The sequence below is a fragment of the Alligator sinensis genome, unplaced genomic scaffold (assembly GCF_000455745.1).
Source record: "Alligator sinensis unplaced genomic scaffold, ASM45574v1 scaffold294_1, whole genome shotgun sequence".
In the NCBI taxonomy this organism is placed as follows: domain Eukaryota; kingdom Metazoa; phylum Chordata; order Crocodylia; family Alligatoridae; genus Alligator; species Alligator sinensis.
The window spans coordinates 331,167-358,083 of NW_005842305.1; the positions used below are offsets into that span (position 1 = coordinate 331,167).

A 26,917-nucleotide genomic window follows, 5' to 3' on the forward strand; every position below is an offset into this window, starting at 1 on the left:
ACTTTTTCCTGCCAATGCAGGGGGTCGGACTCGATGATCTATTGAGGTCCCTTCTGACCCTAACATCTATGAATCTATGAAACATCTATGACCCCCTGCCATGGGCAGGAAAGAATGCTGGGTTCAAATGACCCCGGCTAAGTGATTATCTAGCCACCTTTTGAAGACCCCCAGGGTAGGAGAGAGCACCACTTTTCTTGGAAGTTGGTTTCAGATCGTAGCCACCCTGACTGTGAAGTAGTGCTTCCTGATGTCTAGCCTGAACCTACTCTCAATCAACTTGTGGCCGTTATTCCTAGTTATTCCTGGTAGTGCTCAGAGGAACAGGGACTCTCCCGCTCCCCGCAGGTCCCCCCTGGTAAGTTTATAGATGGCCACCAGATGCCCTCTCAGCCTTCTCTTGTGGAGGCTGAACAGGTTCAGGTCCCATAGCCTCTCTTTGTAGGGCCTGCCCTGCTGCCCCCTGACCATGCGAGTGGCCCTCCTTTGGACCCTCTCAGTGCTGTCCACACCCCTCCTGAAGTACGGTGCCCAGAACTGGATGCAGTACTCCAACTGTAGCCTGACCAAGTTCGCATAGAGGGGGAGGATCACCTCCTTGGACCTGCTCGCGATGCATCTGTGGATGTATGACAAGGTGTGGTTAGCCTTACTGACCATGTCCTCATATTGGCGGCCCATGTTCATCTTGGAATCAATAATGGCTCCAAGATCCTTTTCTGCCTCTGTGCTGACATGAAGGGAGTTCCTCAGCCTGTAGGTATGCTGCTGGTTCTTTCTCCCCAGGTGCAGTACATTGCACTTGTCAGTACTGAATCCCATCCTATTCTCATCTACCCACCCCTGTAACCTGTCCATATCTAGTTGTAGCCTGTCCCTTCTATCATGCCCACTTCTCCCCACACCGAGCCCTGGGGGACCCCACTGCCCACACCCCTCCAGGTCAAAAATGACCCATCCACCACCACTCTCTGGGTGTGACCCTCTAGCCAATTTGTGACCCATCTGACTGTGTAGGCATCAGTGCCACAGTCACCTAATTTTTTAATGAGAATGGGGTGAGAGACAGTGTCAAAGGTCTTCCTAAAGTCCAGAAAGACTAAATCCACCACGGCACCTGCATCCAAGGATTATGTGACCTGGTCATAGAAGGCCACCAGGTTGGTTTGACAGGACCTGCCCCAAATGAACCCATGTTGGTTGCCCCTAAGCATAATCTCCCCTGCTGGTCCCTCGCAGATGCGCTCCAGGATAATTTTTTCCAAGAGCTTCCCCAGGACCAAGGTAAGACTAACGGGCCTATAGTTTCCTGGATCCTCCCTCCTCCCTTTTTTGAAAATGGGGACCACATTGCCCCTTTTCCAGTCTTCTGGCACCTGGCCAGAGCACCACGAGTGCTCATAAAGCCATGCCAGGGGCCCTGCAATGACCCCTGCCAATTCCCTCAGCACCCTAGAGTGGAGAGCATCTGGACCTGCTGATTTGAACATGTCCAGCTCCTCCAGAAGTTCCCTAACTCGGTCCTTCCTTACCCTAGGCCTGGCGGAGTCACTCCGGAGTCCATCCTTTATCCCCGGGGAAGAATCCCAGTAGGGGGGATGTCCTGCTCAGAAAAATGGAGGCAAATAATTTGTTAAAGAGGTCAGCTTTCATCATCTGGTGCAACCACCAGATTGCCAAGCGTGTCCTGCAGGGGCCCCACATTATCCAGTGCCTTCTTTTTACTTCCTGTGTATTTAAAAAAGGACTTCTTGTTATCTTTGATCTGGGTCACTCGTCCTAGTTCTGTCGCTGCCTTAGCCTTCCCAACAGCCCCCACTACAGTCTTGAGCAACAGAGGTATAATCCTCCTTGGTGATAGCCCCTCCCTTCCACCATGTGTACACCTCCTTTTTAGCTTTCAGACATTCCTGAATGCCTTTGGAGCCATGAGGGCTTTTGAGCACTCTTGCCTCCTTTGATTCGTGTTGGGACTGTCACTCTTTGGGCTTGGAGGATTGTCTCCTTAAGGAACAACCACTTGTCTTGGACTCCCAACTCCATTGAACAACGGCAGTTAAATGACAGACAATAGGCCTCATAAGATGTATATAATCTTTATAGTGTAAGGTTTTTCATTCCTCAAAGACAATATAGCTCTGTTCAACATCCCCGAAGATTTAAAAGCCATGACTACGAAGTTCACAGATTTGACTTTTAAAAGTACATGGTCAAATTCTCTCTTGCACCAGAGCTCCATTGGCTTTCTCCTTTGAAGTCTGCAGATTTTCCCAAGTAACCATCCATAGGTCCACACTTGTTTCTCTCTTTCAAGTTCCATGTCCTTGCCACACCTAAACGGTCTTGGGAAAAGATATTGAATGTGGCTCCCTAGGAGTCTGTCCCTGGGTCCAATATTGTTTATTATCCCAGTGAATGGCTTGGAGGGCAAGACTGAGTGTACACTTAGCAAATTTGCAAATGACATCACCCTGGGTGAAGCTGCAGACATTTTGGAAAATAGGATTAGGATTCTGAATAACATATATAAACTGGAAAGATAATCTGAAATTAATTAAGTGTAATGCATTTAGAATAAGTGCAAAGTTCTGCATTTAGGACAGAACAATCAAATACACAAATACAAATTGGGAAACAATTGGTTCAGCTGTTATATTGACAAAAATGACCTGGGGTCTGTAATGAACAGCAAGCTGAATACAAGTCAATAGTGTGGTCTTGTTGCCAAAAAAAAAAAAAAAAAAGGAATAGCCTTATAGCCTTGTATTAACAGGACCACTGTCTGCAATTCAAGGGATTTTTTTTTCCTACTCTGTTCATCACTAGTTAGGCCTCACCTGAAATACTATGTCTAGTTTTAGGCACTGCACTTTTAAAAGACATAGACAATTTGGAAACTGTTCAGTGGGGAGCAAGAAAAATGATTAGAGGTTTAGGAACTATGACATATAAGGCAAGTTTGGAAGAACTGTGCTTTACTTTGGATAAGAGAAAATGGGGGTGGAGTGGGGTAGGGGTGATACGATAACAGTCTTCAAATACATGAAGGATGGTTATAAAGAGGATGGAGATAGACTATTCTCTTTGGTCATGGAGGACAAGAGAAAGGTATATGGTCTTAAATTGCAACAGGGAAATTTAGGTTGGATGCCAGAAAGAACTACCATATTTACTTGAGTACAAGATGAGGTTATTTTTCCCTCCAGTTGGCATGGAGAAAAAAAGCACCTTGTCTTATAATCACATACAAGGAAATCTCACTAAATACATTGTCTATCATTTAACTGCTGCCAAAAGCAGCATGTGCTTAGCAACAGAAACCAGCTATAGAGTTGTTTAAATGCAGTCAACATTGAGCATGACTATAAAAATGCGTGGCCCACATTGGGCAAACATACTGATGGAAACCTTTTTATTTTTCCTTTGTGGTCCTTAAAAAAACAGGCACATGTTCCCTCTGCAGGGAACTGGCACCAGGTCTGGAGGCACTGCAATATCAGGCCGGCACTAGGAGGGCCAGAGCCAGCCTTGACACCCTCTTTGATGCCAAAAATTTAATTTATTAGAAAATGTTAAAGTTCAAATGACAGAGTCCAAAGCACAAAGAAATACAGAAAGGTCAGAGTGTGGGGCTTACATAGATGGGGGTAGGGATGGGAATGCAACTAAGTTACAGATGAAACATGCAGACAACTAAGTCGAGGGGTTGGGGGAGAGGGGGGAGGGAGTGAGAGAAGTAGCACAATGCTTACAAAGCAGAGAATATATAGGAGATCCTGCAAAACAATACTGTATTGTAATAGGGAGATGGTTTGGGAAATGCATACAGTTACAAATAACAACATGTGTGATACAATTGTGGGGGTGCAGAAGAGTCCAGGATTAAAAGACTTCGGAGGCAATTCAGTGCAGTGGAGGGTGGGGGGGAGGGCACTCAGGTGGTCCCCTCTGCATCGCTTCTGATTGGCAGTCTGGTGGGGTCCATGTATCGGTGCTGTTCCATGATGTGTTCTACATAGATGTCCCTCAACCATCAGATGGTGTCGGACATCATGAGGCACCATATAAGCTTGGCATAACAGTGGGATATACAGCAGGCCACAGAACACTTTCATTGCTGGGGTCCCATGTTCTGAGCACCCCAATGATTAGCACCTCAACTGTCACGTCATATCCCTAGTTCCTCAAGGTGTCTGCCAGTGGCTGATACTTCTCGCGCTTCTGTTCGATTGAAGCTTGGCTCCGGTTCTCAAATGGGATGGTGACATCTACTATCACAGTGTGCTTGCTGTCTTTGTCAGTCACAGTAATGTTTGGGCACAGCTGGGTCTTGCTGCCTGGGACAGTACGGTCGATGGACATGGCCCCTACTGAGGCCAGGTTGGCCTTGGCCAGTTGGTCCTGGACAATATTGTGGCATAGCTGCCATGCTTTGGTGTGGGGTGTTCAGGTGCACAGTACATGGGAGGCTCTCTGCACCAGGCACAGCATTGGCACCTCCTGTCAAAGTTCCCATACCAATGACACCACTGAGCAGAAGACAATTGAGGCGGGGGCAGTGGATGAAGCGCCAGTCCACAAACCACATGAAGTTTCATAGATTTCATAGATTTCATAGGCACTAGGGCTGGAAGGGACCCCAGAAGGTCATCGAGTCCAGCCCTCTGCCCCAGGGGCAGGAAGTCAGCAGGGATCATAGGATCCCAGCAAGATGAGCATCCAAATGTGTCTTGAAGGCATTCAAAGTAGGTGCTTTAACCACCTCCGGTGGCAGTCTATTCCAAACCTTGGGGACTCGGACAGTAAAGAAGTTCTTCCTTATGTCCAGCCTGAAACGGTCCTGGAGGAGTTTGTGACCATTCGAGCTTGTAATCCCTTGGGGCGCTCTGGTGAACAAACGTTCCCCCAGATCCTGGTGAACACCCCTAATAAACTTATAGGTGGCCATCAGATCACCCCTGAGCCTGCGCTTTTCCACGCTGAAGAGTCCCATGGCTCTCAGCCTCTCTTCATAAGGTCTGTTTTTCTGACCTCTGATCATGCGCGTGGCTCTCCTCTGCACTCTCTCAAGCTTCTCCACATCCTTTTTGAATTATGAAGCCCAAAACTTGATGCAGTACTCCAGCTGCGTCCTCACCAAGGCTGAGTACAATGGGAGAATGACATCCTGGGATTTGCTTGAGAAGCATCTGTTGATGCAAGCCAGCGTTTTGCTCACTTTACTAGCTGCAGCATCACATTGAAGGCTCATGTTCATCTTGTGGTCAATCATGACCCCAAGTGTGTTTCACCCATAGTGCTAGCCAGCGTAGCACTGCCGAGCCTATAAGCATGCTGCAGGTTTTTCCTTCATCATTTGGTGGGGTCTGTTACAGTTTGGTGGTGTCAGTCACAGTTGGGAACAGGGGTCTTCCACTATATGGGAGGTTTCCCATCATCCAGGGGGGTCCCTCATTGTCCTGGGGGTGTGTCAGTGTCCAAAGGACACCCTCCGTTGTCTGGAAGGGGTCCTCCTCCTCATCCAGAATAGGTTATTCATGGGGGTCCCTCATCATCTGGAGGGTCCTCTGGTGTCCAGGGGGGCCCATCCAGGTAGGTTATTCTGTTGTTCGGGAGGGTCCCTTGTTATCCGGGAGGTCCTCCTCTGATGTTGGGGGGGAGGTCCTTCATCATCTGGGGGGGGGTCCTTCTCCAATTCCTGGGGGAAGTCCCTCATTGTACAGTGGGGTCCCTCATTTTCCAGGGTCCCCTGACATCTGGAGGGGGGTCTTCTATAGTCTGGGGTCCTTTGCCATTCAGGAGGGTCTCTTATTATCCAAGGCTTTTTTCACCACCAGAGTCTGGGAGTCCTTCTACTTTTGGGGGTCTACCATCTGGGGGTCTGCTGCCATCTTTTGGGGTACCCTAGTGGATCTGGGCTCTGTCAGGGTCTGTGGTTGCTCACCATGTCTGTGCCAGTCTACCTCACTCGGAGGGCTATCCGCAGTCTGTGGCCAGTGATTTGGGAATCTCCAGGTCCACGATAATGATGGGAACCTACTACAAGGATATGTTAGTGCAGCCCATTTGAATATGACAAATGGTACTGTCCATTAAGTGCAGTCCTCCTCACCACTGACTCTGTCAAGTCATGGTGAGTCATAACATTGCATACAGTTCACCCAGAATCCTTCTGTTGCCCCCTCTCTCAGCCCAGTGCATATGATTAACGTGCCCTCACTCTCTGTGATGAAGGTGGACCAGGTTGCCCTGTGCCTCATCTGCATATGAATTTTTGGCAATAACACCTGGTTCCAGTCATGAGTGGGGACTAATTAGCATATGGATCCTTTGTGGGCGGTATCTGGAGAACACACACATACTGAGCAGTGCTGAGCTGTGAGGTCACCCTGACTTGAAATTCAGTTGCCTCTGGTGAGGCCCCACCCAATGAGCTATCTGGTAAACCACAAGCCGTTGCCTTTGGATTAATATCATGCATAGTTTGTATTACCTATGTGTAGGTGCCAAAGTACTGCTCAAAAGTGTGTTTCTGGAGTGTCTGTGCTAAAGCTGGCAGCAGTTAAAAAAAGGTGACAAGCATCAATTCTGGCTAAACTAAGTTCATGGGCACTATATGCCATTTGCTACAACCATGTTTAATTTCAAGGTTACTCTTTTCAAATTTGCTCCTCATTTCCATGTGCTCAGAGTGGAGAGAGGGTGAAAGGGGTGCCAGGGAAAAAAGTTGGGAGGAAGCAGAAAGTAAATGGGTGACCTGGCCCCCCTCCTCCACCACCACTATTTTCCCTGCTGTAGCAGTGGTAGAAGGACAAATTCAAGGCAAACCTACAATAATTAAATTTCATACCTGGAAAATTATAACAAATTTATTAATTTTCCATATATAGAATCTAAATGTGGGGGGTTGTCTTATAATCAGGGTCATCTGCTATTCAAGTAACTATGGTAATTATGTGGGCTGTTAAGTGTTGGCACAGATTACATAGAGAGTTGATGGAACCTCCACCCCTAGGCATTTCTTAAGAGCAGGCTAGACAAACACTTGGATGAAATGCGTTAAAGAGGTACCATTCTGTGTTGGCCAGTGGATTGGCTAGATGACCTCCTTATGTCCCTTCCATTTCTATATCTGTATGATTCTAAACCATGACTCATATCCCATAACAACTGGGCCCACCCTTTACCTGATGCTGTTGCTGTGAGTTCTGACAATGTAGGGAAGACAGTTGTATGAATTTTGAGCACGTAGGGTCTATACATTCTGTTCCAAAAGTCTGGTTTGGCGTAACAAAACCAAAATGAAGTACACTAAGACTGATGTTTCTACTTCCTTTAATTTAAATATCAAATTAGTGCTGTAATTTTAACAAACTTTTGTGCCCAATATATTTTCTGTTCCAAAAGAGAACATCCTAATCCACCAATATATTTTGAATTTAAAAGATAGAGCACCAGCTGCTCAAAATCATTGAATACCACAATGGTCTATGTAGGGGCCTTTCTGAAGCCCTGCTCAATAGTACTATACCAGAATGGAGCCATTGTCTTTTGGATACTGTCTTCGCAGTACTGAGGAAGGAGATAATAAAGCTGACTCATAGTACAAGAAAAACTCCCTCATGAATTGACTAATGCATTGAAATGAACTAGCCTGCACTTTGTAAAATGTACCTCTAATTTATTCTCTTCATTTTCCAGCTTGTTTTTCCCCCCCATCTCATTTTTCATGTTTTCTTATGTTTATTTCCATCCTTTGTATAATATAATATTTTCTGTAGCAATTTTCATTTTTTATATTCTTTCTATATTGCCACCATATCTGCAGATGTTCAGATCATGACTCACTTGAGTTATATAGTAGGGGGGAGGAGGGGGAGGGAGGAGGGGGATTAAGAAGCCAAACCTTGAAGGGCCAGATCTTTCTCTTTCCCCATACTGACTAATATCTTCTTCTGTGAGTTGCTCCTATGGTTTAATTGGTGTTATTTATTAAGTACCACTTGGTGCATCTACATATGAAATTAAAGTGATGGAATAAACTATGGTGCACTCTGTGCCAGAGTTAACTGCTCCCAGGTACAGCATTTACACATGCACTTGGGACAGCCGCATTTTCAGTTGGGGTAGAGCAGACCTGAGCTGGCAGCAGGCTCAGGGGGTCAGCCCTGGGCTCAGAGTGGTCGCGTTGGGTGCTGTTGGGGCTGGCTGGGGCACAAGAGTTCCCAAAGTGTGGAGCTGTGTGGCTAGGTAGCAGGCAGGGCTCTGGCCCCCTGCTGCCTGGGCTGAGCAGAAACAATTTATATGTGGGTCTGATTTTGTGTGTGTACTTCACCACAGTTAATAACTCTGCTGTACGATAGTACTGTCCTAATACTGGTGCTTGTGTAGACAGTGATGCTTTACTGTGGAGCTAATTACTCAACTCTGCAGTAAGGCACACATGTAGATGTACCCTGTGTGAATGAAAGAGGGAAGGACCTGGCTGTTGGTACACAATAATACGCATCCCCAAAACTGACTGCAGATTCTGAATCTGGAGGTTTCATTAAGTGTTCTTTTCAATTCTGATGTAATGTCATGGTGCATCACACAACAGTTTAATGAGATACGTATTCCTACGATCAGGTTGTAGAGTAGAACAACTATTATTGACCATTTGTGTGAACCCTTGAATGGGGTTTGGAGATTCTTTCACTTAATGATTGCCTGTGAATGAAGGGGACTAAACCCAATGGCCCAGGAGGTGCCTTCCAGTTCTTTGTTCCTGTTTCTGCATCTTGTCACCCCAAACACACATTCCCCGACTCCCAAGGTTGTGTGTCTCCTTTGTACCTTGCCATCTTTTATGCTTTCTCATGGTAATACAAAGTTCATACAATTCATTTTAATGTTAATTCTACATGGTATCAATTATAAATAAGGATAGATTAATGAATCTGTCACTCTTCTGTATTTCGCACACAGTGAGTGAAAGCAGAAAAGTCCTTTGATTCATCAGTCATAGATGGATGGTTTAATACTAAAAAAACTTATTAAAAGGTATTCAATTAATGGAGGACTACCTGTGATGACCTCTCACTTGGCATTCAGCTGTCTCAAAGTAAATATATCCTATGGTATTTCAGCTGTCTCACAATAGAGCCTTTACATAGATTCAGCTTTTTTTCTCTTTTTAGTCTTAGGATTTGACATTTTATATTTATCAGACAAAAACATCAATTTGAATAAGTTGAATAAAAACTCCCTTCGTTTGTGAGTTTTTTTATTTTAATGTAACATTTGTATGCAGGGCTCCAAAGCCAGGGGTGCTTTTTCTTGCCCTTGCTGGTCACAGGGAACAAAATTAAAGTCATATTTCACACACAGTGAAAAATAACAATCATATCTATCAACCAGCTGAAATGGGAACAAATTATGCTCATTTCACAGCCAAACTCACCTTAGTCAACCTACTTGGCTCTAATACTCATTTATGTTGCTGGAAATTATCAATGGTGAAAGGATTCCAAAACACTTTGAAAAGGCACTTTGTAGACATTTTGTAGAAATAATTTTTATTCCTGTTTTTATAGGTGCTTTTTTCCCCTGCCTATCAAGCTGTTGAATTTCTGGGCAGGATACAGGAGTGACTGGGTGAAACTGTAGGGCCTATATGATGCAGATCCCACTCAGTAGCCATAATGGTGCTTTGTGACCTTGAAAACCAGGAAATATGCTTCATGGCATAATTTGCATTTTTTATTTGTGGGGTGTTAGAAATAGCACAGTTTGGGATTTAATCCTGCCTTCTCAAATAGCATCTTGAGAAGTTAGCTGCTGTCTTGCATTCCATGTCCTTGGAAAAGTGCAGTCTAAAACTGAAAGACTGTCAGCTTCTCTATATTGGCGAGAGGGGGAAAAAAGGAAAAAAAAAGAAGAAATCATCACTTGTCAGTAACTTATTACTATGGTTTTCAAGCTTGGCTGTCTAAGAATTAAGCTCCTACTTCAATATTTAACCATGTATCAGTGAACCATAATAGTCTGATATTTTTTCCAGAAGTCTGGAACATTTATTGAATTAATTTAGCACAAATTGCTTTGATTTAAGTACCCACTGTAGCCACACCAGTTTGAAAATGTTAGTCTTACAGTACCTCCATTTATTTACAATCATTTAATTAATACTGTATTGCCCTGCAAATTGCACCCACATTCTAGAGCCCTGTTCCAGTGACATGCTGGCATAAAGGATTATAAATTAATTTATATTAAATAAATGAGGTATATAATGAATGTTGTGGGTATATAATGAATTGAGTAGTAGAATCATCACAGTAGCTTCTATATAATTTATTTTGATACATCTGTTATTTTATGTCATCTGTGCTCTTCTGTTTTTGTATTGACAATGCATAACTACAATCTGAAATATGAACAACTAGTGCCTCCTGTGACTGGAGGGGCACCATGGCAGTGAACGGTGAGCAGGGACCATCCACAGCATGGTGGGGCAGGGAGGGGGTTGGCTAGTAGTAGGTGGTGAGCGAGGACTGCCTGCAGCTGCTGGTGGCCATATCGACAGTGGAAGGGAGTGGGGGGTGCTAGCGACCGCCCACAGAAGCTAGTGGAGGCTTTTGTGGTGGCCAATCTCAGGGGGGGCACGTGCCCCCCTGTACCTCCCCTACGCATCACCTATGGATTCTGGAAATTGTAAAGAAGGTGATGTTTTTGGCATCTGGAGTGGGTCACTGGGGGTTTATGGGCTCTGATGAGATGTGAGAAGCAGTCTGCAATAAGCACATTATCAGGCTGTTTCTACTGCTCATAACTTCCCTTAAACACAATGGGTAACTGAGTTTTGGAAAAAATGAAATCTCTTTAAACATTGAAATAAAATACCATCATAGTCAGAATGTTATACAGTAAAGCTTTTTGTTTGATGTGTTAAGGACTATTATTTGCTTTCTGTGAACACACTGACCTCAATTAATTGTCTGTTCTGAAAATACACGAAGGTGCAAACAGCACTGGTTGCCATGCTGCTAAGTCTACATAACTTCATAGCCTCATTCATTTGAGCACCTCCCCAGTCTGTCATTCTCCAAGCCCAATATCTGTGCCCTGCAGGCCCCTGGGACTCTGCATGTGTGCAGTGGAGGGGGAAAGACTCAATATTTTTTGCCAGCAGATATTGTTTCTGCTGAGACTAAGCATTGCTCCTCACTCTTTGCATTTGACTGTATCAACATTAAGATCCCCTTTCTCAAATGAGTACTCACATTGGGGCTAGGGTGAAGTTGGTGGAACTCTCCTAGGATCCACCCACAAATCCAGCTCCACCCACTAGAGATGTCCAAATGCAACCAGCAGTGGAATGGAAAGGTGTTTAAAACATAAACCTTATTCTTGGCTTGTCTTCAGGATGAGAAGTGTTTTGATGAAAAGATACGACTGGATTGAAGTATAGGCTTAATATGAAGCTTATACTCGAGAGCAGAAATCAGGAGCAGCAAGTGCCTTATTTTGTTGTAAAAATTGTGAAAAAGCAACACACTAAAATAAACAAGCCATACATTGGGGGTTACAAAACTTGAAACTTAAAAATAAATACTGCACACATGGTGAAACCTTCCTTTGACTTTTAATTAAAAAAAATCTCACTATTTTAATGTGGATGCTGAGAGTTGATGCATCAGGCATTTGGTGTTGCTTGCAGCATTGGGAATTGTACCTTTAAGTAACCACTCCTGGCTTCCTGGTTTCTAGAAGTGTATGGGAGGGACAGGAAAAAGGACATATTCTGCTAGGCAAAGGCAGCTAGAATTGTGTGATTGAACAAAGAGGACTTACTTCAGGAACCTTGAGTCCAAAATAATTCTTGAATATCACAAGGTGAGTGTGGCGGCGAGGCACACCCACAGGCTCCCGAAGGGGAGAAGGTAATCTTCGTAGGCCCCAAACCCCAGAAACAGCCCCCCCCGTGGGGAAAACTTACCTCCCGCCAGGCAGCCAGAGCAGGAGCAGGGACCACGGCCACGGCTGCATGAGCCGGCATTACGCTGACTATTTAATCAGCTGTTTCCTGGGCAGGGAACAGCTGGACCAATCACGGCAGCTGTGCCGGCCACCACAGGAAAATTTAAAAGCCCTGCCAGAACCTGGGTGGAAGAGGAGCTGGAGAGAGAGCATGCTGGTGTGCAGCACACCAGACATGCTGAGGCTCCTGCACAGGAGAGGAGCACCACAGCTGGTGCAGCACTCAAGGCAGAGCAGGGGAAACATTTGAGCCCCCTGTAGGAGGTGGGGGAAAGGAGGCAGCTCCACATTCCTCTCCTCCCTAGGAGTCTATTTCTTTTGAAAAAAAAAGGAAAAAATAAGAGAGAGAGAGAAGAGGTGTAAGAACAAAGCACCCTACTCAGAGGCACTGCAGTAGGTGCGACATTATGCTTAGATAGCCTGACAGCCTCAAGGGAGGGAACACTACACGTTGAGGCAGGAGGGACAAATGCCAACTGAGCCCATTCGGACGTGGGATTCCTCTCAAAGCAAGCTGTGGTCAAGCCCACAAGGATGAACCACCATTGTGCTGATGCTCATCTGGCTGGCGAGTGGATGGGGTGTAGGGGAGGCAGAGCCCCTTGGAACATCACGCCAAAATCGCAAGTATTGCCGTTTCCCGGGGAAGCCCTCCCAGGAAGATCTCCATTGAACCCTCTCTCTTTATAGAATAACATCAAGTCATGGCAGGTGAGTTGAGGGGAGGGGCTACACACCCAGCAGGCAGCACAACACGCAACGCCCCTTTTATCACAGTGAGCATGTGTAAAGATGCTATATGTGCCTTGGTGAAGGAGTGTATTCCTAGCTCATATCTTCTATTCAGGATAAAGATCTTAATCTTAGATGAAATTCTGTTTAAGGACCTCTGGGTGGTGATTCCAAAGGTGCTAAGATAGGTAAAAATATGTTAAAATAGGTAAAATTAATGGAGAAAGACACTTAGCATTTAAAAAGCCAAAGGGAAGGCATAGAAACATTTCCAATTGCCTTAAGAGGAAGTAGACAAAGTTTGTTGCATATATCAAAAATATATGTAATGTCAAATAAGAAAGCCCATATTGGTGCTGCAGGAAAAATTGTACCTTGGAGCAAAGGTGTGGATTTATGCTGGCTGAGCAAAAACAGCAAAATATATTCTATGAGATATTTTCACTTATTTTCACTTTCCTGAGATACCTTTACTAGGAGATACAACAACTAAGCCAGTAATTGTTCATGTCAAATCTATTTTTTCCAGACATGTCTGATGTAGCAATGGCTGATAATGGTGAGCAAGAGGTTTTGAAGCAATTTCTGGTATTATTTGGGTGTAGTCATGTAGCCACTAATCCCCAATGATCCCAATCCAATCAATTGGTGTGAAATGGTCTTAAAATAATACAATGGATCCTGAAAAAGCATGAGGAGTCAGACTGTTATCTGTACTTAGCACTGCTAAATTACAGGACAGCACGAATGAATCATGGTTTTTCAGAAAAAACATTTCTGATTAACAGAAAGCTGAGAGCTAGACTGCCTCTAATGCTAGAAACTGACGTCAGACGAACTGGAAATTTACAGAAGTATAGAGAGAGAAAACGCTAAACACAATTAAAAAAAAATGGTTTGAGGTTACAGAAATCATTGTCAGCTCATTAATATGACAGAGGTTAAGTACAGGCATTCAAAAATCCCACGCGGAAGCGCTCTAACTTTCAAGTTTTACTTTAGGTGCCCCTGTTTAGGTCAAGAGGAAGCAGAACACATGTTAGCTCTCGTGTGTGTCTGTGTGGTGGGGGGGAGACTCACAGACTGCCTCATGACCTCAGCTTAGCAGGTAGAGGGGGTTCTCATACACCTCCCAGCATGCTCTGAGAGCTCTCTGAGCTGCTGAAGACTCCTGAGTGGAGCCAAACAGCCAAGCTGCCCCTGATTGTTTGGTGGGGTATCATGGCTTCCCACTTGGACCTGATGTGGCAGAGTCTCATCATGGCCATGAGACATCAGCCAGCCATTCTGCTCATGCCCCACCCAGCATGCCCCATGTGTCCCAGATGCCTGAGCTCTCTGTGTATGTTTCCTGGATGCCTGGGTTCTGTGTGTGTGTGTGTGTGTGTGGACATGCATGTGTCCTGGATGCTTGTATTTCTACCCCTCCCTCCCCTTTGCTGATATTGGTGGCCCCACCCTGCCACACTGCAGACTGTCTGGATGTGTGAAGCCCTTACCCACATGGACTGGGAGCCCTCCCTGGATGAGTAGGGCCAGAGGGCTTCAAGTGCCTATACCTTGGCACTGGGCCATGGAGCTCCTGCAACAGGCTCCTCTGGCTCTACTTCATGGGCACTGCTGTCCACCACACAGGCTGCCCAAGCACTGTCCCCCTTCTCTCTCCCACCCCAAACCCCACCAGAGGTACACACTAGTGTGCAGGGGAATGTGGTATGAAATAGAGATGTGCCCTAGTTTAAAACATTGCAGTTGCAAAACTTCTAGTGTGTTTATTAAACAAAAAATGTGTGATTTTTGCCTACTCTGGAACTTGGAACCTTCTTCTAGGTTATCATTGAGAGAGTGGGGAAAGACCCTGTTTGCACCGGGTGGTTATGCCATTGAGTGGGGGGAGAGGAATGGGCAGCCATGGGGGCTCAACTTAAACATGAAACCTTGGAGTGGCTGGGGGAATGCCACCTATGAAGCTGCCACCCCTCAGTTTAATTAAATGTTGCAGCTGCCAAAATTTTCATGTGAATAATATGGAAAAACTCTGGAACATTGCTCACTCTGGACCTTGGACCATAGCCCAAGGGGCTGCCATTCCTCACAGAGGCTGCACTGCTCCCCAACAGTGGGACCTGGGCCTGCAGTGGCCTGGCTTGGTGAGATTGTGGGACACCCCCACCACCCCCTGTTCTCCTTGGGGCCCTGCACCTGCACTGGCAACTGCCAGTTACTGGGTGTAAGAAGTTGGCTTTGGTGAGTCAATGCTGGCCTTGGCAGCAGGTCTGTGCCCCAGTCCTACTGCCAAGGCCTGGTCCCCATCCCCTCCCTCACTGCTGTTTCCCAGAGAAGACCCCACCGCATGCCTTCCTGGCTCCTTGGACCACAGTTCAGCGGCTCCCAAGCACCATATTTCCTGTTCTGGGCCACCCCCCTGCCCCTCCAGCATCTCCCAATTAGTGTGTGATGTGGAGACTTCCCCCACAATTGCCATCCAGACCCCCCACCCCGGTGGGACTCTCAGGCATGTTACCCAAAGGAGGGCAATGTTTTAGTAAAACACTGTAACAGGTTACTCAGAGAGGTGGTGGAAGCTTGCGGGTTTTCAAAACCTGGCTAGACAAAGTTTCAGCTGGGATGACCTAGTTGGGGTTAGACTAGATGACCTCCTGAGGTCCCTTTCCAACCCTTACTTTCTCTGATTCTATAAGTCCCTGGAGCAGGGCTCTCCATGATGGGGTGCAGGGAGGTGAGCAGCAGCCTGCCCTATCACTCCAGTCTGGAAGGGCAATCGTTTCCCTGTGGGAGGTAGTGTTGATGCCACTCAGAGGTATCTCAGGTGGTTTTTGACCCTATGCATAAACTCCTTATCCTGGCACTGTGACTCTCTCAGCTTCATAGTGGTATATATGACCTCCCTCAGAGAGCAACTGGCCATTCATAGACCTAGTTCTTGGACCTTCACAGTGCATTCCTGGTCCTGGATGGCCTGTTGAAGTGTCATGGCACAGCAGGTGCAAGCAGTTGCCAACTTATACTTTCCACCCTCCCACATCGAGGGTTTCCTTTGGTTCTCATGTCACTGACACCATCTACTTGCACATCTCCAGCAGTCTGCAGGTGTCCGGCTGACCATCCTGGATCCAGCATTTCAGGCCCCATGACTGGGACTTCTGTGCACAAATGCAGAGTCTGCAGACAAGGGAAACACTGAGTGACCTCTGGTGAGTCTCCTGTCTGGACCCTTTCCCCCACTTGGGGCTGGAAGTCATGCAGCTCCTTATAGCCCAGCACTGTTCACAGCACAGAACTCCCACATTCTGCCTCCCAGCAGGGATGCCTGGGTTCCATCTCCCTGCTGGGAGGGCTGGGAAAACCAAGTGTCAGGGCTCAGAGCCATGAATCTTCCCTGGTTCTCTGGGAGGAGAGGGAGGGAGAATGGTGTGGGGGTTGGGGACGTTGTTTGAAAGGCATGGGGTCAGTGAAGAGCATCAATAAATCAGTATAATCAGTCTTTCTCATGGACAGTCATCAAGCCAAAAGCATGTTGAATATCAGAGTAGACAAGTACATCCTTCCCCATGAGCATACCCCACCTTACCAAGGAGACATATTAGACCGTTCCCTCACCTATGAACATCACATTCAGAAGGTCAGCAGTAAAGTCTTTGCACAGGTAGCTGCCTTAAGACATTTAGCCAGGATGACATGGGGTGCCAACTTCAAAGTGCTCTGAACCAGCATAGTTACAATGGTATCTTGCTGCCGAAGACTCCGGAAGGTGAAAGTGGCCATAGGCCCCAGCCTGGCTGCAGGAGAGGCTCCTCGCAATGGTATGTGCCCCAGCAGAATACTGTGCTCCTGTATGGTCCAGAAGTTGTCGTACCAAAGAGCTCAACACTGTACTTAACAGTGTGCAGATACTCATAACAGGATGCATAATTTGCACACACACAGATATATTCCCTGCACTCTAGGGCATTAGACTAAGTGACATAAGAATGACATAAGAATGACATAAGAAGATAGATCCTAACCACTCCCCTACTGCCTGATTTCTGGGCCCATGGAGAGTCTGGCAGGCCAGGTACTGTGGCCTTCTGTGTTCAACTAAATTTATATAAGAGATAGGGTGAATGGAAATCATTTTTGAAGTGTGGCACCCAGAACTGGATGCAGTACTCCAGCTGCATCCTCACCAATGCCAAGCAAAGCAGGAGAATAATTTCCTTAGTTTTGCTTGAGATGTATCAGTTGATGCATGGCAGCATATTGTTTGGTCTGCTAACAGTAGCATCACACTGGTGGCTCATATTCATTTTATGGTCAATTATGACCCCCAGGTTCCTTTTGGATGTGGTGCTAGCTAGAGTAGCACCACTGAGTCTGTACATTTGTTGCAGATGTTTCCTCCCCAGATGGAGCACTTTACAGTGTAGGGGGCATCAGTGTAGGGCACAGCATCAGTAGTGATCAGAGTTCTTAGTGTTGAACAGCATCTGGTTCTGGTCCACCCATCTAACTAATCTGTCTAGGTCCGCCTGGATCGTCAGCTTATCTTCATGCATGGCAGCATTTCCCCACAGCTTAGTGTCATCAGCAAACTTTGCCAGTGTGCTTTTCACCCCGATATCCAGATCATTGATGAAGATGTTGAAAAGCACTGGTCCAAGTACCAAACCCTGGGGGACACCACTGGCTACCTTCTTCCAGGTCGACACAGATCTGTCTATTAGTAACCTCTGGGTCCGACTCTGCAGCCAGTTTCCCACCCATCTGACCATTGAATTGTTGAGTCCATAGTGCCCCAGTGTTACCTGGAAAGCCTCATGGGAGCGCCTCAAAGGCCTTGTTAAAGTCCAAGTAAATGACTTTGACCTCATCGCCCTTATCCAGGTGGTGAGTAACTTGGTCATAGAAGGAGATGTGGTTAGTCAGATATGACCTACCTGCAACAAAACCATGCTGGCTTTCATTCAGAATTTTGCCTTCTATTAGCTTATTGCATATGGACTCCTTGAGACATTTTTTGAGGATTTTTCCTGGGATTGAGGTCAGGCTGATCCACTTGTAGTTTCCTGGGTCCTCTCTCCTCCTCTTCTTGAAGATGGACAAAACATTGGCCCTCTTCCAGTCTTCTGGGACCTCTCTTGAGTGCCATGAATTCTCAAAGAGGTTTGCCAGTGGTCCTGAGATGACTTTGGCTAGTTTGTTTAGCACTCCCAGATGGAGTTCACCCGGTCCTGCTGACTTATAGATATCGAGCTCTTTAGCTGTTCTTTCACCAGCTTTACATTGACTGTTGGTAGGTGATCATCCCTACTGTGACTATTCTGTGTCATATTTACATTTTGCAGGCTATCACTCTTAGACTGGTGGAATACAGATGTGAAGTACTCGTTCAGGTGTTCAGTTTTTTCCTTGGTGTTTGTGATCACATGACCAGATATATTGAGCAGTGGTCCTATGTTTCCACTGGTTTTCCTTCTATTATGTATGTACCTATACTGTCCTTGATTTTGGTTGCTAACCTGAAATCAGTCATCACTTTTGATTTTATAACCTGCCCTCTACAGGTGCCTTTGGTTCACCTCTTCCATACATCCATCTCTCCTAGGCCCACAGCCCGCAACCAGGAGGATGGAGCAGAAAACTACCTGAACCCCCAACCCCTTAAGCCCAGCCCCCAGAGCCTTGTAGCCACTCATGACCTGGCCAGGATTGTTCTGAGCTATGTCATTCATGGCCACATGGGTGAGGAGCATGGGGTAGTGATCAGAGGGCAGGATGAGTTTAGGAATCCTCTCTGCCATGTCCTGGATATGGGCCCCTGGGTGGCAGTAGATCTCACAGGTCAGGGGGTCATGTTGGCAGTTCGCCCCCTCTGTCCCTCTCAGGAGGGAGTCACCCACCATAACCACCCTGCGTCTCATTTTAGGGGTGGCAGCTAGCTGCCTCCCCTCATCCAGAGCCAGTGTTTCTGCTGATATCTCTGCTGGTGGTGTGAGAGGTACGTATTTGTTGCTCAATTCCAAGGGAGGAGTGACCTTGGTACTCCATGACTTGGGACTGGAGACGACCATTTTCCAAGCATCCCCCAGGTGGGGCTCCCAGTCGATCTTCCTGTTCTCCATCTTCACATAGCCGGGACACTTCAAAACAGCACTGTACAAGATGAACATCTTAGACAGCCCCCTGTGTGAATGTGGTGTCCATAATCATCATAGCACTTAAATGAAAGCTGAAATCTTTACAAATGCCCAGATGGGGTAGATGGAATCTGCCCACTGAATGATAATACCAGACAGTGGCTCATAGCTGGTCAGAGGGAACAAGGGGGTGAGGGTTGGAAACTGGGGCTTTGCTGATTCTTGTCAGTGACAGCCTAGGGGCAGAGCCAACGTGGCATTCGGGTAGAGGAGTTGGGCTCTGGCTGAGGATAGACCACTACCCCATGCAGGGGATGTGAGAGGAGCAAAGCCCCATGGGTTGCCGGTGGAAAGTGACATAATGTGAGTTACAATGGGATCTGGTACATGTTTGTTATGGCACTCTGACTTACAGTGCTGAAGTCTGATACCACATCCATCCAGAGTTATCTTAGTGTGAGATCTGCCATTTTTATACAGCTCTATGTGCCCTGACCATCTGTTTAGTTATGGTTGTAGAGTGCTTTCTGTGCACTTAACACATAATAAGTGTAACTTCTGTACCTGGCTAGAGTGCCTAAAATGGAAATCATTGGTCACAACAGTGATATCCTACAAGGTTGGTCCTTGGTTAACAAGGTGTCACTTCACATGGTTATATACTGAGTAGGAATAGGTGAAACCCTCTCCAACCTCGAGAAGGGAGGAATATAAGAAGCCCTGATGTGGCCATTTTGCTTGAGAAGAGCTCAGAAAGGGAAGAACCACAACATTAAAATCAACTGAGTCCTAAAATATAACATGGCTAGAATAAATTGAGGTACCATATCCTAACAATAGGAGTACTTGTTTTTCAAGGGATATCTTCAATTCCAAGCAACAGGGCAAGTCAGAGGTTAATCAAAAGTTGTTAGTGAGGTGCATGAATGCTTTTAAGCATTTAAATTTGTGTCACATAATGTTGTTTAAGTGTATTTGTTGTTTATCAAGCTTTGGCTGGGAAATGAATATGTGAGATTAGGAATTGTACCTTTTAGTCACTGAGATTCCCAGACACAGGAAGTCTGGGGTTAGGAGTGCTGCCTAAGCATTCATTTTGTAGGGGGAACCAATTAGAACTATGTAACTGAATAGGTAGCTTTTTAATTTTTCCCCATGCATGTTGGACACAGAGGTAGAAAACCACATACTATTGACAGACGGTTTACCCCTTTTATGATATAGCTAAAAAGTGGCCCAGCTGATTGCTGGGGAAAAGAGCAAGGACACCCCTGGCATGATCTTTGTTTTGACGGTTTTGCAAGTAGGATTGCCAACTTGTTTGAATCTATTCCTGGAGGTTTCCAGAATGCCAATATGCCTGCGTGCTTGCGTATCTCAGTTACAGATTATGGTGCATAGACCACATCAGGAAAGCAAATGCACATTACTATTACATTTTAAAAGCCCACTGGACTATTATATAAATCAGATACAACATTTAATGTTTATTTTAATGAATGCCCTATTATTTATCTCCTGGGGGATTCTCAGCAGTCTCTTGGAGATTTATATCTAATTCCTGGAGACTCCAGGGCAGTCTTGGAGGGTTGGCAGCCCTATTTGCAAGTAGTATATTTAGCAACATTGATTGTTGTTGTCAAGAAGTAGCAGGAAAATACCATCAGTAGGAAGTGTACCAACTCTATGGTCTGTTGGGTTGCCTGTTCTTGAAGAAGCAACTTCTTTTCCTTGTTAGAAGGCATTGGGGCTTCTGTCTTTGGATGTTATTATGTAGTCTGAGGTCTTTAGGTGCTATTGCAGTATAGCAATGGGCAATAATGATTTTAAAAAATCTGAAAGTCTGCTGTCAAGGAGCTGTTTTCTAACCATTTCACTGTAGCTAGCATGCTTACTTAGCCCTGTCCTACCAGTTCCCTTCCTTCTCAGGCAGAATAGGCTCCATTACAACCTTTCTGAGTATTCAGAATAATCACCTATGCTGAGTCCTTCTCTGCTGAACACTATGGCTAGGGACAGATATTCAAAAAGCTGGAGCCTGAATTGATTCAATCTTGGCAGGTTAATCTAACCTGCCTAGATTGAAACAATTTGCAACTGCAGACATTCTCTCTGGACTGAGGAAATGCAGGCACATGCCTGCAGTTGCTCAGGCCAGGAGTGGGGTATGCTAGACCAGCCCTTGCCTATAGGGAAGCTGTGCTGTAGGGTGGGGAAGGGGGCATAGCCAGCCCTCCCTGTCCCACTGGCATGGACCCAGGCCAGGGTCTACCTGACACTTCCCTCTTGCTCCTGCAGTGGTGGGGCTGGGGGTGCAGTGAAACACTGGCTGGCATGGCTCCTGAGGCAGAGGGGGAAGAAGGGGGGTTATTCTCTCCTCCACCCCCTCTGCCCCTGAGGGACTACAGAGGGGTCTGCCTGCTTTGCCTGCCGCCACCACTGCCATTTGTTCTGTGCCCAGGCCAAGCAACAGGATAAGCCCTCTCTTGCTGCCTCTGCCAGATGCCAGAGAGAGGAGGAATAACTCCACTCCCTGCCCCCTTGCCCAAGGGACCCTTCTGGCCAGGCTCTGGGCATGTTCCAGCCCTGCCACTGGAGCAGCGAGGGGGCAGGGCCCAGATGGGGCTGCAGCCCCTGCTGTGGTGTCCAGGCAGTGTGAGCCTCTTCCCAGCACAGGGCTGCAAGCAGGGGTCAGCACTGTTGCGAACTGAGGTGAGCAATGGCACCAGGGCTTGGAGGGGGCCATTGCCCCTGCAGCATCACCACCATTGCTCATCTACAGCAGTTTTCCCTGCCCTGCCCTGCCCTCAGCTGCACCGCGGCCCCCCTGCAAGAAAGACACTCGTGCTCCATGGACGCCATGACAGGAGCTGCTGCCCCCATCATAATGGCCTCGCCCTTGCTGATCTGGGGGCAGGGGCACGGGCAGAGCCCAGCTAGAAGAGCCTCTTAAGCAAGAGGGGAGCAACTGTGACAGGGGCAGCAGCCCCTGTCACGGTGTTCAGGAGTGCAATCCTTTTCCAGGCAGGGGGGCTACACTGTGGATAGGGGTGGGGCAGGAAATGCTGCCACTGATGAGCAGTGCCAGTGGTACTGGGGGGCGGAGTGCAATGGCCTTCTCTGAGCCCCAGGGCCATCATTTACCACAGTCCACAGCAGTGTTGACCCCCGCTCATGGCCCCTCCACCAGAAAGAGGATCATGCTCCGTGGACACCGTGACAGGGGCTGCAGCCCCCATCGCAGTCACTCCCCACTCGCTGCTCCAGTGTCCGAGGTGCAGCCAGAGACTGGTCGGCAGGTCTCCTTAGGCAGGGTGCATGGAGGGGAGCTTTTTCCCCCTCCCTCCAGGATCTGGCAGAGGCGGCTGCCAGAGAGCATGCCAGGATGCTAGGGGACTCTGGTTTAAGTTAAAGCAGGCTTATCCTGCCACTCACTCCCTGAGAGCAGTGGCAGACCCCGCTGAGAACCCCCAGAGGCAGAGGGGGAATAACCCCTCTCATGGTCCCCCACTTAAGGGGCCATGCCCCTGCCCCCAGAGCAGCAATTGGGGAGCCACCATGATGGGGGCAGCAATGCCTGTCATGGTGTCCCAGACTGTGAGCCCCTTTCTGGTGGAGGAGTGCACTGTGGGTAGGGGCAGGGCAGGGAAAGCTGCTGCAGACAAGTGACAGTGGCAGCGCTAGGGAGGTTTGGGGGGCGATGGCCCCCTCCGAGCCCCAGTGCCACTGCCTACCCAATGCAGTCTGTGGCAGCTCTGACCCCTGCTCATGCCCCTCCTGCTGGGAAGTGGCTCACACTGCCTGGACACTAGGGCAGGGGCTGCAGCCCCATCAGAGTCCTGCCTCCTTGCTGCTCCAGCGGCAGGGCCAGAGCACACCCAGAGCCCAACCAGCAGAGCCCCTTAGGCAAAGGAGGGGTTATTCCCCACTCCCTCTTGCACCTGGCAGAGAAGGCAGGAGAGGGCTTATCCTGCTGGTTGCCCCATGCACAGGGCAAGCAGAGGCAGTGGTGGTTGGGGCAGGCAGACTCCTCTGCAGTCCCCCAGGGCAGAGTGGATAGAGAGGGGAATAACCTTTCTTCCTTCCCCCCTGACTCAGGGGCCAGGCCGGCTGGCATTTAGCCCCACCCTGGCCCCGCCACTGCAGCAGTGAGTGGGAAGCACCCAGTGCACCCAGGTCCAGGTCTGTGCAGGTGGGACATTGAGGGGGGAATTAAACCCCACCCTGGCCAGTTCACTCAGAGCTACTGCTGGGGCCACTGCTGGAGCAGCCAACAGAGACGTGCAGGTCCCTGCCAGTGGAATGGGGGAGGGGGAGTGGGAATAAATCTCTTCCCTGTCCCCTTCCCAGGGCCAGTGTCTGGCTAGTTCCCCAGCCTTGCTTGTCCCTGCTCGGGCTGGGGAGCAGAAGGGCAGGGCCAGCCCTGCTGCGCTGGAGCAGAGAGCCCAGCCCAGACAGCATGCCAGGATGTTAGGGGACTCTGGTTTAAGTTAAACCAGTAAGGGGTCTGGGACAGACATTGCATAACCTGGTTTGAGCTCAATCAGTTAAGTCTGACACTATATTTAACCATGTTTATCTCAAACCGGTTTTGGCCATTTTGAAACTGGGTTGTGTGCACTGAACTTATGTTTTGTTACAGGGTTAAACCAGTTTCTGATCACTTAAACCAGTTTATATTTAATGTATGTCCCTAGCCTCTCCCTTTGATTTTGCAACAATTACATCCTCAGAATCCTCCTCTGTGTGGCCAACACAACCTTCACCCTGAAATAGATGTCCTATTTCCTGGTTGCCTAGTTGTTCCATTCATATCAGATAAGTTAGCTCAGTTTGTGACTTGCTTCACACAAAACTACCAGACTGAGAATTCCCAGTGATGGTAAAGGCAGGCTGGTGAACCTAAATCTGTTCTCTTGTGCCTTCTCAGGCCTTTTCTGAAAGCCTCTCTCTCCTCGTTTTGCTAATGGATTTATGACATTTCCTCCTTCTCAGAGTGGGTGAAATTCACTTCTGCCTCATGGGCAGGTGTGCAGATTTGATGCACGTTCTCAGATCAATGAACCATCAGCCCTGGGATACATTTGTCATTTGCAATGATGTGCATAATTCATTTGCAACTTCACCATTTGTGAGTAATATAGTCATTTCAAACTCATGCTGATAAAATGTCTTCTACCACAATGTTCCACCATGTGTTCCCCCCTCCCCCCAGACAGAGAGAGCTAAAGTGTGCATCTATCTATAGAACGACTTCATCTTTAATTTTGGTAGCGCTTTCACATTCAACTTCAGAGAGGGTGTATATATGCATGACGTACAGTGAAGTGCACATCATGTCAAAATGAGTTTGTAACCCATTGTTATTTAGTAGCAGACTAATTGACATGGCAGATTCATTCAAAAATAGCCTTGAGGAATCTGGCTGCAGTCATTTATACTCCTTTATAGCTAGTAAGAATAAAGTCAAAGTCAGCTTTAAAATGAAAGTGGTTGAATCATCAAGCAAAAGGCTGTGGAGCTGTTCTCATTGCTCTGTTAGTTGACAATGCTGCTCTTCCCTCAGTCCCCACTTTTTCTTTTCCTGATATTTTAAGCATGTTCCTGCATTCCCAAGGACCCTGGGAGCAATATTTTCTAGGCCATCAGGCATCTCAGTTGTTCTCAGTGATGTCACCACCTTGTCAGCAAAGCAGCCTGCAGCTGTAAATGATTTGTTTGCTGCCTTTCCCAGAGCAGGTGACTCACCGCAGCTTTGATTGTTTGAAGATCTTGGAGTTAACTATTAATCCACAAAGTAAGAGCTTTTTACAGCCTAGCTCTCCTGATCCAAAGTGGGAGGAGATAGAGGGGAGGAAGAACAGAAAGTTGTAAAAGAATTTCTGTTACAGGTCAAGATAGAAAAGTAAAAAATTTGTCAGTGAAGTGAAGACAGCCAAAGAGAAACATTTTGGGAGTGTCGGAGTCCTCCACCATTTACTGCAGTGACTGGAAGCCTACATGAGCCAAGGGAGTAGTGCTGTAAGTGTATTTACATTAACCACATAAAGCCTGGAAGCTATTTTTAATTTATTCACAGGAGACTGTGGGTTAAGGAAAATATCTCCTGGGTGATGAACTGCAAAAGTTACTGAAAGAAAAAACACCAGTAAGGTTCATGTGTGGGAGGACACTGTGAAGGCCAGAGATAAACCGTAGGAGCAAAAGAAAAACATGTTAACTGGAAAAGGCTTTACTGTGGACTGCCCCTTTTATTTGGCTCCTGCCCTTTGCAATAATTAAGGATGTCAGAAAATTGTAGGTATGATAAAAAGAGCTCCATCCTTAGGGGTTTTCAAAACCTGGCTAGACAAAGCTATTTGAACTTAATAGTAATTGTTTGTGCTTCACATAGAGGGTTTATTTTTCATTTATAGGTCTTGAAGTCTTTTCCAGGGATGGGTATATAGTAGTAGCCTCTGTTTTACTGAGGTTGCAGCTTCAAATGCTGAGAGACTAAGTAACGTGCCAAAGATCAAGAGTAAAAGCATTGTCAGAACAAAGATTAGATCCCAACCATCCTCACTTCAATGCCTAAATTTGCTAAGGCATAGTGACCATGATGTCAAAGAGAGGCCTCCACTGGCTTCATAGAAAATGGGCAGAAATTTAGCTCAGAACTGTTGTTATCTTTTGGGATCCAAATACCAGTGCCATTCCTATACATTTGTGAACATAATATAGTATAATTTGGAAATATAGTATAAATTGGAAATATTAGCTAAATAGTGAAATGAAAAAAAATCCTGATAAGTAAAGAAGGCTATATCTGAGCTCAAGAAATGTAAGGACAAAGTGAGACTTCCCAAAAGCAAACCCTGAGTCATATCTTGGCAATGACGATAAAACAAGGAGGAAAAGGTTGCAATGACAAAGAGCAATGATGATAAAACAAAGAGCAAAAGGTTCTTTGGTCATATAAATGGAAAGAGATCAAGAGAAGAAGCTGGGCTGCTATATGCAGCATGGACAGGATAGTGACAAAAATCAATCCAGGTATGGCCTGAAAACTAAGTGAACACTTTGCTTCACTTTTCAATAATGATGATTAGGAGAAAGAGGAACATGGGGGCAAAGGCAGGATGGCTATATGGAAATAGAAATTGCCGCAATCAAGATGTGAGTAAAACAACTAATTTAGTGCTCTCAGTCCATGGGTACTGAATATTTTCCATCTCAGAATTATGAAAGAACTGGCACATGACATTGCAGGTCTGGTAGCAAGGACTTTTAAGAGTCTGTCAAGTTCAAGGTGGTACTGTATGATAGGACAATAGCATATGTGTGTACCTACATAGTACCTACTCTTCAGAAGGACAACGGAGATCTGGGCAGTTACAGGTTCACTAGTCAGACCTCAATAGTATTCAAGTATTAAAAACAGATTTTGAAAAATGACTGGATAAAGACAAGGAAATAAAAAATGGGATAAATTGCAACGTGAATTTAGGAAAAGCCAGTGGTGCTAGATTAACACTATCTTTGATGAGACAACTGATTTTCCAGACCCAGGAAGTTTGTCAGCTCTCATCTTTTGTTATCAGTAAAGCATCTGACATGTTGCTACATGGGAAATTATTGGTTAAAGATGGGGGATAGTATAAAAATTGTGCAACAGGTAAGGAACCGACTGTGAATTAGAAGAGTAGCAGAGGTAAAATAACTACTCCTAAGATGGAGTTTGATTTATTTTATGGAACGAATTGTCTGATGTGGTGTTTAGTCCTAACAGGGATGGGAATCAGTGCAGTGGTGGGGCAGTTATGATGTTTTGCTCTGGCAGTGGCGCGTTTGAGCCTTGCTCCAGACTCATTATAAAGGACACCCCTATTGGACCCAACTGCAAATGGGTATTGGTCATCTGGGCTGGGAGTTCAAAGGTGGCAGGATGTGATGCAGGCCCCATCATTCCCTCATGGGCCACTGGCTACAGAAAGTGGTGTGCCTTAGCCATGCTAGCCAAATGGGTTGGTAGGCTCAGTGGT

At 46.6% G+C, this 26,917-nt stretch overlaps 1 protein-coding gene across 6 annotated transcripts in view; it reads left to right on the forward strand.

The window, feature by feature from the left end:
- Positions 1-26,917, forward strand: part of LOC102375470 (syntaxin-1B-like) — a 52,053-nt gene that overhangs the window by 17,282 nt on the left and 7,854 nt on the right. For 2 of the 6 annotated variants that reach the window (XM_025209728.1, XM_006028334.3), the window contains exon 1: positions 24,691-24,914. The exons of 2 other annotated variants lie outside the window; for them this stretch is intronic. The gene's annotated coding sequence lies outside the window, so the exon portion shown is untranslated. Of the gene's footprint in view, positions 1-15,854; positions 15,969-24,651; positions 24,915-26,917 lie in introns of those variants that run through there. 2 more of the 6 variants (XM_006028333.3, XM_025209731.1) reach the window with 2 other exon arrangements.